Source organism: Sciurus carolinensis, chromosome 5, assembly GCF_902686445.1.
Source record: "Sciurus carolinensis chromosome 5, mSciCar1.2, whole genome shotgun sequence".
NCBI lineage: Eukaryota > Metazoa > Chordata > Mammalia > Rodentia > Sciuridae > Sciurus > Sciurus carolinensis.
Genome location: NC_062217.1, coordinates 18,387,998 through 18,401,378, shown reverse-complemented (window position 1 = coordinate 18,401,378; position 13,381 = coordinate 18,387,998). Strand labels below are relative to the sequence as shown.

Here is a 13,381-nt window from a genome sequence, read left to right as displayed (position 1 = left end):
TTGGAAGCATGAGGTTGACATATTTGATTCAATATTTTATATTTTATATATCTTATCTCAAAATTTTGATCAGTAAAAGTACCACTTTTTTTCCCCCTATGCATTAACAGCCTTATCAAAAGTTGAATTCATTGAGGTGGCAAAAGCTCAGGTTCCAAATTAAGAACAGCATAGATTTGAATCTGCAATCAGCAATAATTACCTTCACGAAATTAGGCAAGTCTCTTATGCTTTTTGACCCTCAATCCTTATTGAAACAGAAACACATAATTTCTGAAGTATTCCTCTTTGGGGAGATAAGTGTTTTCCTGGTATAGTGTCTGGTACTGAAAGATGGGCAGTTATTTTAGAATTTCAAAGATATTCCATTTTTACTGTAGAAAATACCAGTTGTGTATCCATGAAAGTAAGACTTGATACCTTGGTATTCAAAAGTGTTTCTTTAGAACTTCTTCAGGATCTGTCAAAGTGATAGTGCAATGATTTTTTTAAATGTGGCACATACACTGTCATGCTGTTTTATTTCTAGTAGACTTGAGAATCTTTGAAACAGAATCATCAGATCAAGGGATGTAAGAGTTTTTTCTTCCTCCACATCCATAGTACATTATTTTTAAATATTCACAGGCTTCCTTAGTAATGGGTCTCATGTCCCACACAGTGAAGGAGGACGTGTTGCTGGTGGTTCTTTTAAATCTTTTCCCCTAAAATGAAATTATACTCCCTAGTACCCTGGCACTGATTTACTGAATTAATAAACATTCTCATCATGAGCTTTATGTCTCTGTTCTTTTAATTTCTGATAGAAATTGGATTTGAAAAGCTTTGCGTTTAACTGCCTCCTTCCCTTGTGTATCTAACTCTCAGGTCTGCAGGGCCTGCCTGAGCCTACGTGATGCCTTTCTGAATGTTAGAGCTGGCGCCATCTAGATGGGTGCAGTAGGTGGTGTGGTAGAGCGAGCTGGATTTCGCCTGCTCCCTACTCCATGCAGCTGGATGACCCTATCCAGTGAGCCGGATTCCTAACTTCTTGTAATAGCCCTATCATTTTGTCCTCTCTCATCTCTTTATGAAAATCAGACATGAGCCAGAACCTCTAGAAGGAATTTAAAATGGAGGTACAAATGTCTCCTGAGGTTTGAAGTATTTCCTAGTTAGGGGAAATAAGCATTTAGATCCAGGAGATAATATGTCTGTATTAGGATATCTAGTTTCTTTCACAAGAGATAATAAGCGCAAGAAATCTAAGTCCAGATTTGGATCATTAATTTGGGCCGTGGCATTTAAAAACTTGTGTCAGAGCTTTATGTAAGTGAATAGATAAATCCTCTTTGCTATGTTATTTTGACCTGGAAAGGCTTTCTGTGTCTTTAAAATCTGTCACATTGAAAATGATGTGTTTTTCCTACTACAGAAGCTAAAGTCACAAAGGACTGTAGTAGATAGGCATGTTTTCACTTCTTTTGTTTGCCTCCTATTGTGATCCCGGCAGGCTAGTAAACTGTTGGGCCCTGTTTTGTACTGTGTGAAAGGCAGGGAGGAAGGAGTGGTTCTATTGGGACCAGCTCTGCACAGTTCATGGTGAAGCCGTTCACTTCAGTATCTCAAAGTTTTAGAATCAGGTCTGTGCTTTATGAATAAGTTTTGCACAACTCTTTTATCACATGAAACTTTGGTGGATTTTTCAAAAAGCACTCTTTTTAAAAGCAAATAGTCTGATTTCATATAATAAATAGTCTGATGACTATCTTGAAAAACATCAATCATTACTAATAAATTGTAGATTCTTTTCTAAGTAAAACAACTCAGATTCCTTTTTTACTTATGGGGAAAGAAGAAACTAACTTTAAGTTCCTTAAAAATTGACTCATTAATATTTATTTCTGCTAACTTCAAAGTGATTTATAAGCTGTTTATCAAGCTTTGATAACCAGTTCACACATCAATGAATCTAACAAATTCAAAATAAATTACTGGAGAGCCAGCAAATAATGACTTTCTCACATTCCCAAAGCAATCTGCGAGATCAAGTACTTCCAAGTCTAGTTCTTGGTAAATACATATTTCCACTTTAAGAAATCCATAGAGGTAACCTGATATATCATATGTGTGTTGGATGAATTTCAACTGGAAAAAAAAAATGTTCTCAGTTTCTTGAGAAAGTTATAAGTATCTTATATTTGGAAAAATCTAAGAAACAAAAGCCAATTTATGAGACACTGTGTGTTAGTTTTATAGTTATAATTTTATAGTCAGAAACTGTGCTAGCTTTGTGTTCCTGTGCCCCAAGTACCTGTCAAGAAAAGCTTAGAGGTGGGAAAGTGTATTTTGGTTCATTGTTTCAGATCATGGTGGGCCAACTCCATTGCTGTGGGCCCAAGATGAGGCAGAACATCATGGTAGATGGGTGTGGCACAGGAGTACTGCTCCACTCCTGGTGAACAGGAAGCAAAGAGAGAGAGAGAGAGAGAGAGAGGAAGAGAAAGAGAGAGGGAGGGAGAGAAAGAGAGAGGGAGGGAGAGAGAGGGGGAGAGAAAGAGGTGGGGGAGGAAGAGAGAAAGAGGAAGGGGCCTCAGGGAAGAGGCAGTGTTCCAGATCAGGCCACCAGTGACCCAGATCCTCCAGCCACGCCTCACCTGCCTACTCTTCCACCCAGTCCATTCAAAGAAGGATACAATGATCAGTTACAGCTCTCATAATCCAGTTTTTCCCCTCCAAACATTCCTGCATTAACACAAAAATTTTGGGGGGATACCTTGTATTTGAACCATAACAAAAACAAAGTCAGATAAGAGTAGGGACTAAAAATACAGGCTGTACACATCCATGTTTAGAGCAGATCAATTCACGATAGCTAAGCTATGGAACCAAACTAGATGCCCTTCAATAGACAAATGGACCAATAAACTGTGGCATATATGCCCAATGGAATATTACTCAGCCTTAAAGGAGAATAAAATTATGGCACTTTCAGGTAAATGAATGGAGTTGGAGGATATCATACTAAGTGAAATAAGTCAATTCCCCAAAACCAAAGGCCAAATGTGTTATCTGATATGTGGATGCTGATCCATAATTGATGGGGGGAATGAATGGAGGAACTTTGGATTGGGTAGAGGGGAGTGAGGGGAGGTAAGGGGGCAGGGGAGTGGGAAAGATGGTGAATGAGATTGACATCATTAATCTAGGTACTTGTAGGATTACACAAATGGTATGGACTCACATTCATATACAACCAGAGAAGTGAATAATTGTGCTCCATTTGTGTAAAATGAATTGAAATGCATTCTGCTGTCATGTATAACTAATTAGAACAAATACAGTTTTTTAAAAATAGGTTATAGTGTCAGGCTGGATTTCACCTCTCTCTGTACTACTTACTAGCTGTTGGTTTGGATATTTCAGTATTTAATTTCTTTGCTTTCCCTTTTGGTTAACTATGGCAATAAGAACACTTACATTAAAGAGTTCTTGTGAGAATAAAATGAGCTTTCATGTTCAGATTAGTGTCTCATGAATGATATTTATATCATATTAATAATTATTATATTATTCTCTGTAAATGCTTTATTGATTTTTTTTGGTATTTTAAATGCTCTAAAAGCAAATATTCCTTTTTAGTAGTACAGAGCTTGAAAGGAATATCAATGATATAGAGCTCAAAAATACTCGTATTATTGAATGATTAGGTGATTATTAGCAAATAATTGTAAAGATTTTTCCTGAATGATAAAAACTGGAGTATTCAAAATATACAACTTTTACACACAGATCATCCTCTTGGTAATCATTTATAATTTATAAAGTATTTTTGAAATTTTGTTATTAATTAAGCTTAACATGGTATTTATTACAATTTAGCAAATTTACTTATCAAAGGCACAGGAACACAGAATTGGTATTAATTTCAGTGTTTCAACATGTTCTAAGTGAAACAGCTGTTATGAGGAAGCTCTACTGAATATTAACTCTGTATAAGTTCAGAAAGTCTGCAGTAGGATAAAGCATAATTTCCAAAAGAAATATCTAGCTCTGTTTATTTCTGTAAAATTTATTTTTCACCTCTTTTACCTAGGCAGTATTAGTAGACATTCAACTGGTTGCATCCAGATTACTTTAGAATCAGTATAGGATTCAATACAAATCATCAGTCTTATAAACTTGAGTGAAGGTGAATTGTGCCACTAATGGATTTTAATTAGCTGTTAAAACTTGAATATCTCATCATTTCCCCTGTGTATACATTTATCTAAATCTACAAAAAGTATAGTAAATATTTTTGTGTTTTTATTTAAAAATGTAAGAAAAAAAATAAAATGTACTCTAGATTAATTAGGGCAAAGCATAAATTTTTTTCCACTTTCTATAATGTAGTATATACACTTTCCTAAAATATCTCTGTCTGGGGATTTTTCAAAAAGTTTGCTGAGGAAACAAATAATGTTGGAGAAAAATAGTCAAATTTCAGTTTCCAAAACAGCCCAATTAAATGTAATGCCATTGCAGTTTTAGGTAGTTTAAATTGATTATTTTAGATGTAATATACTATAATAAATATCCTACTTGAACTTAAAAAAGTTAAATTTCCTTAGAGACAGTCAAAATAGTACAGTGTGGGACTTTTGAAGTAATGAAGAGGTGGCAGAGCATACATGTATTTGTGGGCCATGACGTTTTCTCACTCATAAAGCCCATTTCTCAATCACAAATTCATTCTACCTAGTGCAATGATGCACACTTATACACAAACATATGCAAAATATCACATATAATTTTAAGAACTTTACAGCTTCTACTGTGAGGCCACAGGAAGAAGTGCAAGGATCCCTGGGTTGAAGAAAGGACATCTTTATTCTTAGGGAGAAATAAGTCAGTACTAGTATTAGTTCCTTGCATTTTAGACGAGCATTTAATTTAAGCATGGCTGCAGTTATTTTGAAATTCACATTGGATATGTAGTATGTAGTGTGTTCTTTTGGCTATGACATAGATTGGAATACACACACACACACACACACACATACACACACACACAAACATACATAAAGAGGTAGGAGATCAAATGAACAAGTAAGTAGAATCTCTGGGGTACTCCAGGATTTACGATAAATAAAAACTGACCCCAGCACCACATACACACACACACACACACACACACACACAAACAAAAAAAGCTGAGAAGTCCTTATTTATAAATCAACATTTTTAGGAGCCCTCATTTATGTACATATTTGATATTTGTACACAGCTTCCACAAAGTAGAAGATTGCGATCAAAGGTTTCACATCAGCTACCTCATGGAAAAAGTTCATGGGTGGTTGAGCAGAACTCCATTGATAATATTTTCATAATATGTTGAAGATATAATTTTTACCCTTTACCTGTTTTTTTTTTTTATGTATGTGGTGGTTGATTTTGAATTTGTAATTATTAAAGTGCTCTGATGAGCTGGCCTTTCTGAGAAATAAGACTGGAACTAGACAAAAGAAAAGGGAAAGGTATAAGAATTAAATTAGTATCAATCCAAGGGGAGGGATATAAGCTTTTAGGGGAAGATAGATCAAAACAAATCCAATTAAGTTGGGGTGACCAAAAAAAGAGAAAACTCTGTAAGCTTACAAATATGGGTAAGTCATTCATTCCAATTCACCATTCTACCCAGAGATCACCTTGCAGGGTTTTCTCCCACTACGTTCTGGCCACTAAGTAGTCATAGGGACTTGTTCTCCATAAGTGACCATCTTAAGCATGTGGCCACAATTAGTGATTTCTCTCTTCAATGCTAGACCAAATTTATTTCTGTCCTGTATTGAATGAGGATTTTCTGATTAGAGATATGTCAGAGTAATTTTATTGTCCATGATTTTCTATTCAAAAATATTAAGTATGTGGAGGTGGTTCTATAATGTTTTCAGCCTCTGTTGGTGATTTATTTATTTTTTTATTCCATGTCTGATTAGATATGAATCCTTTACTTTTTGAAGATTTGTCCCTAGCACATGTGAATCAATGGGTTTACAAGATGGTGTAATGGGTAAATTCAAATTACCTTTTGCCAGCCTCTTCTGAGGTTGAGGTGATCTGTGGGGGTTTACCACATCCTGCATGGATAGGTGGAAAGAGCTTCTGTTGGAAGATGACAGTGCTGGTGATCAATTAATTACTAATAAACTTATCTAATCAATAAACACAAGAGCCAATATTCTTTTCAAATGGAAAGGGTGTGACAGATAGGACCATACCAGATCTAGCTTCCAACAAGATCTAGAAGCCCCACCTTCACCTTTATTTGTAGTCTCACAGATAAAGGGGTCACACCAAGGCGGGGCTTCTTCTGTGAGGAACAGGATGGGGTGGAGCTAGGGAAGCCATTTTCTTAGGAATTAGCATCTCCTCAGGGGTGAGCCACTCTGCACAGGGTCACTTCTGGGCTATCTGGAACAGTCCTCCCATGACTGCCAGTTCCTGAGAGTCAGACCTCTGTACCCCATGGCTCAGCCAAGTTGAATCTGCTAAACATGGATGGCTGCCCCAGTGATTGACAATGGTGAAGAACAGTCAAAACCACATATCACATATGAGGCTAGTCTAAAATTCTTTAGGAACACATTACAAAGCAGGCTTGAATAATTTTTGGATAAATACACTATAGAACTTGAAAATGTTGTAAGATTAAATTGGAATTTCATCTTTCTGAAAAAGATTGTGGCATGAATTCGATTCAATATTGAAAATCATTAATAACTCTTTATATCTAACTAATTTCCTAAGAGAAGAATTACTAATTGTCTCATGAATGGCTGCAGGTATATGCAGAAGAATCTGGATGAAGTTCTCTCAGAACAATGATCCACTATGTTTGTAGACAAGGCCAGTTGTTGGAAAGTTCTGAATGTTTATACTCTAAACTGCCACCTGTAGTATACCAGCAGGCAAGTGTTTAAAGGGAGGGGCTAAATCTTGGTCATCCAAATTTTAAGTATTTGAAGCCTATTATTTTTCTCTTTCCCCGACATCTTCTTTCTTGGCTTTGCATCCCCATTTCATTCTAAAAGTGATAAAGGTAAAATAACCACTTAGAATCTTTCTCTATCAATTTTTGTGTCAAGTATGCATTTATTTTTGTTAAGTTATTAAGGTTCCTCTGAACTGACAGAGCTCTTCTTATTCCAATAGTGTAAGTTTTTTGTCTGCTACTTTTATGGGTAAATTCTCTTTAAATAGGATATGGCATGAAACTTGATGTGTTTTTATAGTGTAATTTGACATTTAAATTTTCTTATTTTTGATGGTGAATTATTTATTTTTATGCTTATGTGAAGTGGTTATATCAAACTAAGTTTTCCATCACCTCAATTATATTATATATTGGTAATGAGAACCTTTACAGTCTATTCTCTTATCAGTTTTTGAGTACTCTATTATTATTAACATGGTCACAATGCTATGTAATAGAACTCCAGAGCTTATTCTTCCTGTCTAAATGTATGCTTTGAACAATATTTTCTCATTCCCTTCCCTACAACCCAACCCCTAGAAAACACTGTTCTGTTCTGTTTCTATGGTTTCACTTTTTTAGAGTCTGCACATAAGTGAGATTTTTGTCTGATTGAGGAAAAAAAACAAAATGTATTGTTTTATGTACCTGAAAAATAGTAATGATATAAATCTAACATTAGAATAATATTTCAATGTTTCTTTTTTTCACAGACTGTTATGAAAATCTCTGGTATTTATATCTTAGCTGCTTTATTGTTTCAATTGTTCCCTCATGAAGAACTTACATGTTTCACACCTGCTCATTATTATTTGCTTTAGAGTCATATTTTTTTTATCTTTTTTGAAAACCATACTTTGACCTAACACATGGAGAAAAAAAAGTCATGTGAAAATACATTGCTTGTAGTGGATGGGAATTTTTGTTGGGTAGAGACGGAAACTCAAATTCATTTAACAGCCCATCTACCCAGGAGGGGTATAGTTATTAAATCATATTTATCATGTAACTAAAAGTCTAAAGGTGCAGATAACTGAAGGTCTGACTTTATCTCCTTTCTCATAAATGTTATCAGGATTTTCTTTCCCTCTCAATGAAGCTTTTGTCTACATGGGTTGTTTCTCAGGCAAGCTGTCCCCAAGTGATAGCAAGATAAGTCATTATATTACAGGATTCATCCTCTCTAGTTTAGTATAAAAAAAATAATAATGTATTTACCATTGCTAAAATCTGGTGAAGTTCTATGGTACGTTTTTGTGCTAATTTTGCAACTTTTTAATAAGTGTTTGTTTTTGAATTATCATTGGAATATGGTAGACTTTTATTCAAATTATGTTTAAAATCACTTGATGTCGTAGTTTATGATAAGTAGCCCCATATTTGTAAAATAGTTGTAAGATAAAGGTACAGGCTGAGGCCAATAGAAGAGCAGAGACTGAATCAACTTGGGCTGGATACAAAGCAAGTTTTCTGATTACCTGGATGGCATATTTGTGCCAGTAATCCTCTACTGCCGAGTTATAATAGCAAGAGGTAATTGAGAATTTATGTAAGAGCTAAGGAATGTCCTACACAAGATGAGGTATAAGAAGAAGTGGACAGAGTTTGGCAGGCATCTTTCAGGATGGTCAGGAGAAACAGGCAGTTCTCTAGAAACTCGTGCTTTAGTGCATTAAGCATCTATTCTTATGGGGAAAACCAGTAACTTTACTAGCAACTTAATTTTTAGATTTTCAGTGAAGTTTTAATGGCCCAAACTCCACATGTGGTCTATTAATGTCAATTTACCAAATGTTGAAAGTTTAGTGCTGGCAGGTGGAGGATCTCAGAGTTACTAGCTTACTTGGGTGTTGTTCATCATATGAAGGGATCTCTAGAATTAAAATCCATGGCATTTTCAATTTTATCACATATAAGATGTTGAAGCTTAGACAAGCCAGCTGTCTTCTAACCCTTTAGTTTTTTCATCTATGAAGTAAGAAACTTATCACTATCATCCTACCTGTGCTAAAATCATGTAAGGTTAATGTAAGTGATGTGAACAGTACCAAACAAAATTTCAAAACAAATTGTGCTAATCTTTGGAGGAATTTTAAATAACTGACCCCCATTTATAGATTACACAATAAATAGAATATCACACCAATGTGGCTAAAATTCTACATCTTACATATTATATGTGTGTGTTGTATACTATAATTAGTATACCACAGTGGGGAAGAGTTTGTACATTTTAAAAGAAAATGTATATGATTTGCAAGCAGAAAGAGAAGAGAAATTGGGAACATTTTTAAAAGTTTGAAAAATTTGGATGGTGAGTGACCAACTTCTTACATGAACTCTCTCCAAACAGTAAGGTTTCTGTAGTGAAGGATGGTTTGCAGAACTAAGGTATTTATTTGATTTTTAACAGTTGGTTGCATATGTTTGACTCTGTGTGGCCCCAGTTAATTACTAGAAGTTCTCTTATATCTAAAAAAGGAAAGAAAAATATTAAGTATATTCCTTGCTCGAGCTCATCACTCTGACTTTGGGCCTAGGCCTCTTCCTGCAGCCTTTGCTGCTTTCCGGATAGCTACCCTTGGGTCATATTCTCACCCTGAAGTCATGTATGGGCTCAGTTGATCCTGTATGTCAACCAAGAATCCTAGAGTATGTCCCCAAAGGATGAATAAATGGCAAAAACAAAAATGGAAAATAAGAAATGAAAGGTATAGTTTATAATAATAAAAAAATACAACCCATAAAGAATATCAACTAGTTAGTTATTCACCAAATAACAAACAACCTACATGTAGCAATAAATTAATTAAAATGTCATAGAAATAAATACAGAAATTGAAGATAAGGGCTGGAGGTGTCACTCAGTGGTAAAGCAGGGGCAGGCTTAGCATGTGTAGTCCCTGGGTTTACTCATGTGCATGCACAACACACACACACACACACACACACATGAGGAAAGAAATTAAGAATAAAGCATAGTAGAAAACTGAAAAAATATATAATTTCAAAATTGAAATGGAATTACTGGAAGCATTTGCTTTAAGTTCAGAAATAAGACATTCCTATCATATATTAGTTAATGTTTACATGGAGGCAATGATCAATACAATTAGACAATTCTTACAACTCATCAAGGCAAACAATAGGCAAAGGGTTTATTTAAATATACATTCTTCAAAGAAGGTCTGCAATTGGCCGATAAACATATGAAAAGATGTTCCACATCATTAGTATAGATACATGCAAGTCAAAACCACAATGAAACAATGAAAATACCACATCTTACTTCATAGGGTGGGTATAATGAAAAATACAGATACTAACAATGTGGTGAGGTTATAGAGAATTTCAGCACCTGTATACTTGTAGATTTTTGGAGGGAAGGCAAAATAATGCAGCCACTTTGGAAAACAGCTTAGCATTTTCTTAAAATGTTAAATCTAGAATTACCATGTAACTCAGAAATCTATGCCAGATATATATATATATATATCTATATATATACAATATAATATATATGTCTACAGAAAGTATATATGATGATCATCATAGCATTCTTTATAAAAGCCAAATATAGAAACTGATCAAATGTTCTTTGAATAATAAGTAAGTATATAGAATATTTTACATTCATGCTATGGAAATCAATTGGCAATAATATGGGATGAAGTACTGATACATGCTTACAATATTATGATAGTGGAAACATGAGTAAAAACATAACTGGTCACTGTAGAAGTTTAGAGTTTATTTGAGCAGTCAACTCCCGACTGCAAAGGATTGGTGTCTCCACTAAAGGGTCCCAAGGGGAAAACTTTTATAAGGTTTTCATCACAGATATAAGACAAGAAATACTTGATTGGTTAAAGTGGAAGCATAGTCTTAGAAGTTAATTGGCCATTTCTGATTTGTAAGATTAAGTTTCTATTCCTAGGAGATGAGGTGTACTGAGCTGGGTTCCTGTTTGTTTATATAAACCCACAGAAGGCTGGAGCCTCCTCAGTTCAATGGTCCCCCAATTAATTATTTTAAAACACATCATATGTGCAATAAGTAAGTCTGAAAAGACCTCATATTAGATGATTCTATTAAAATGTAAAGTCCATATAGCAAATCCATTAAGACAGAAAATAGTTCAGTGTTCCCAAGGGCTGAGGGGCACAGAGGAGTGGGGAATGACTGCTAATGTAGTAAGGGTATTTGGGTTGGTGATAGAAATATTGTAAAATAACATAGTTGTGATTATAGTAAAATACACATGAAACAGTATAGTTATAAAAAAGTTACAGTGTATAATTTTGAAAATTGATTCTTACAGTTGGAAAACCAGTCCATTCCAGTGAATAATTCTAGTTTGTTCTTTTGTTCTTTTTTGGCACACTTTCTTGAGGCTTTGGGAGCTCTAGAGGAACAATGTGTCTTTTCATTTGTCATCCACAATGACACATTAAGTATGTTTTCAGAAACATTTTAACTTTAATGTTACAAGGTCCTTCAGAGAAAAAATATTCCTCGTGTATTAAAAGGTTTGTTTTCCCCCACAGATGGTAAACTTTCAGACCTTGGAAAACTGTTTTTATCATTGAAAATGTTGGGTGTCAGATAAATTAATAGGAGGAGTCTCTCATTCATTCAAGCAAGCATTCAAGTGATATGAATTGAGTGTTTTCCCTGTGGGAGGCACATCTAGACATTGGTGTATGCCCAACTGGGCATGAAGTTGCACTATTGGAACTTAAATAGGCTAACTCATATTTTAATGACCTCTTGAGTACTTCTAGTGTATTCTCTGTACAGAGTCAGAATAGTCTTTCCAAATCCAAAAAGATGATGCCTAAGTCTTTCAATGGCCTCCTTTTGACCATAGAATAAAATCTAAAAGCTTTATACTGATCCTTAGTGCTTTGCACAACCTGGACCCTAGACCACCTTACCCACATCTAATGACCCCTCGAACTAACCAAGCTGAAATGCCATTCTCTCTCTTGAATCTCAGTCACGTTCCTCTGTCTAAAACAGACTTCCTTTTGTGTTTCTTCCTGAAAACTTTAATGCTAATGCTACTCCTCCTTTTGGTCTCATCTTAAATATAAATAGCTATAAGAAGTTTCCTTGATTTTAGAAGCAAAGCATAGGTAACCTTGTAATATATAATTGTAGCATGTAAACACTCACAGTAATACATATTCATAGCACTGTACCTTCCATAGAATTTTGCAAACATGAAGCTATTCATTATTGTTTACATTTTGCATTGAATTTTAGGTTCCAGGAGAGCAGGGACTGTTGTTTGTACTTCTCACTGTATCTCTGCAGTCTAAGTCTGGCATATGAGTTTTACAATTAATATCGTTGATCAACTGAATAAATTGACCTTTATCATGCATTACCTGAGCAAATGAGAATTGACTCCAACTTGATCTGTTGCCTCCATCTTGGCCTTCTTCATGTCTACATAAAGAATCCAAACTCAGCATGGTGTAGAAGTCTTCTGTGTGGGGATACTGCTCCTTTTCATCCATCTGTCTCATCAGGGTCTCTGACCTGCCCTCTTTGCTTGTGAGTTCTTATTAAAGTACATGTAGTCCTTCACCCACTCCACTTAACCTTGTTGGGTTGAATATTCTCCTACCATGTCCACCTCACCAGTGAATCTGGGAGCTTTTTCCAGAGAATTCAGTGGGTCTTCTTAATCTCTTTATCCCTGTTACTCATTAAAGTGTCCAGCAATAGTCGTTGATCTGAAATGACCTCAAACTCAACAGTAGAAGCTTTTTGATTTAATGCACTAAATTAGATTTAATTTGTCATTTAGAGTTTTTCGCTGAAACTTAAATTACTAACATTTCATATCTCCCCTGAGAGCACAGCAAGACAACTGTGATAATCTATGATTCTTTTAATGAATGCACAAAATATTTCCATTTAAATTTTTATACAGACACTTTGGCATTATTAATATTGTATCTGCATTTATCAAAATCCTATTTATCAAATTAGGTTATTGGAACTAAGGACAAGAGAAAAATAATGAAAAGTCAAGAAAATCATGATAGAGTTTCTTATAATTGCTGTAAATAGTTCTGGGAGTGGTCCTTACACCATGCCTGCCAGCTTCCAGTTCTCAGCCCAAGGAATGCAAATGTCAACATCTTGGACGTCTCCATCCACTACTGGGTTCCAGGGCAACCAGAGCCGCCCAGGATGGAAGGAGCACTGTCTCCTCGGACAACCTAAATGTTCTTTAGATTCCACAAACCTATTCTGACTCACAGAATCGCCATGGCTCATCTGAGGAAGTCTTAAAACCACTTTGTGCAGTTCACTGGTGTTCTCTTTAGATTAGTAGGTGTTCTTGAAAAAAGTGCTGTATGATCTTAA

The 13,381-nt window shown here is 35.1% G+C and overlaps 1 protein-coding gene across 3 annotated transcripts in view; it reads left to right on the top strand.

The window, feature by feature from the left end:
- The window catches only part of Gpc5 (glypican 5), a 1,347,364-nt gene that overhangs the window by 273,394 nt on the left and 1,060,589 nt on the right, over nt 1-13,381 (top strand). The gene's annotated exons all lie outside the window — the stretch shown is intronic.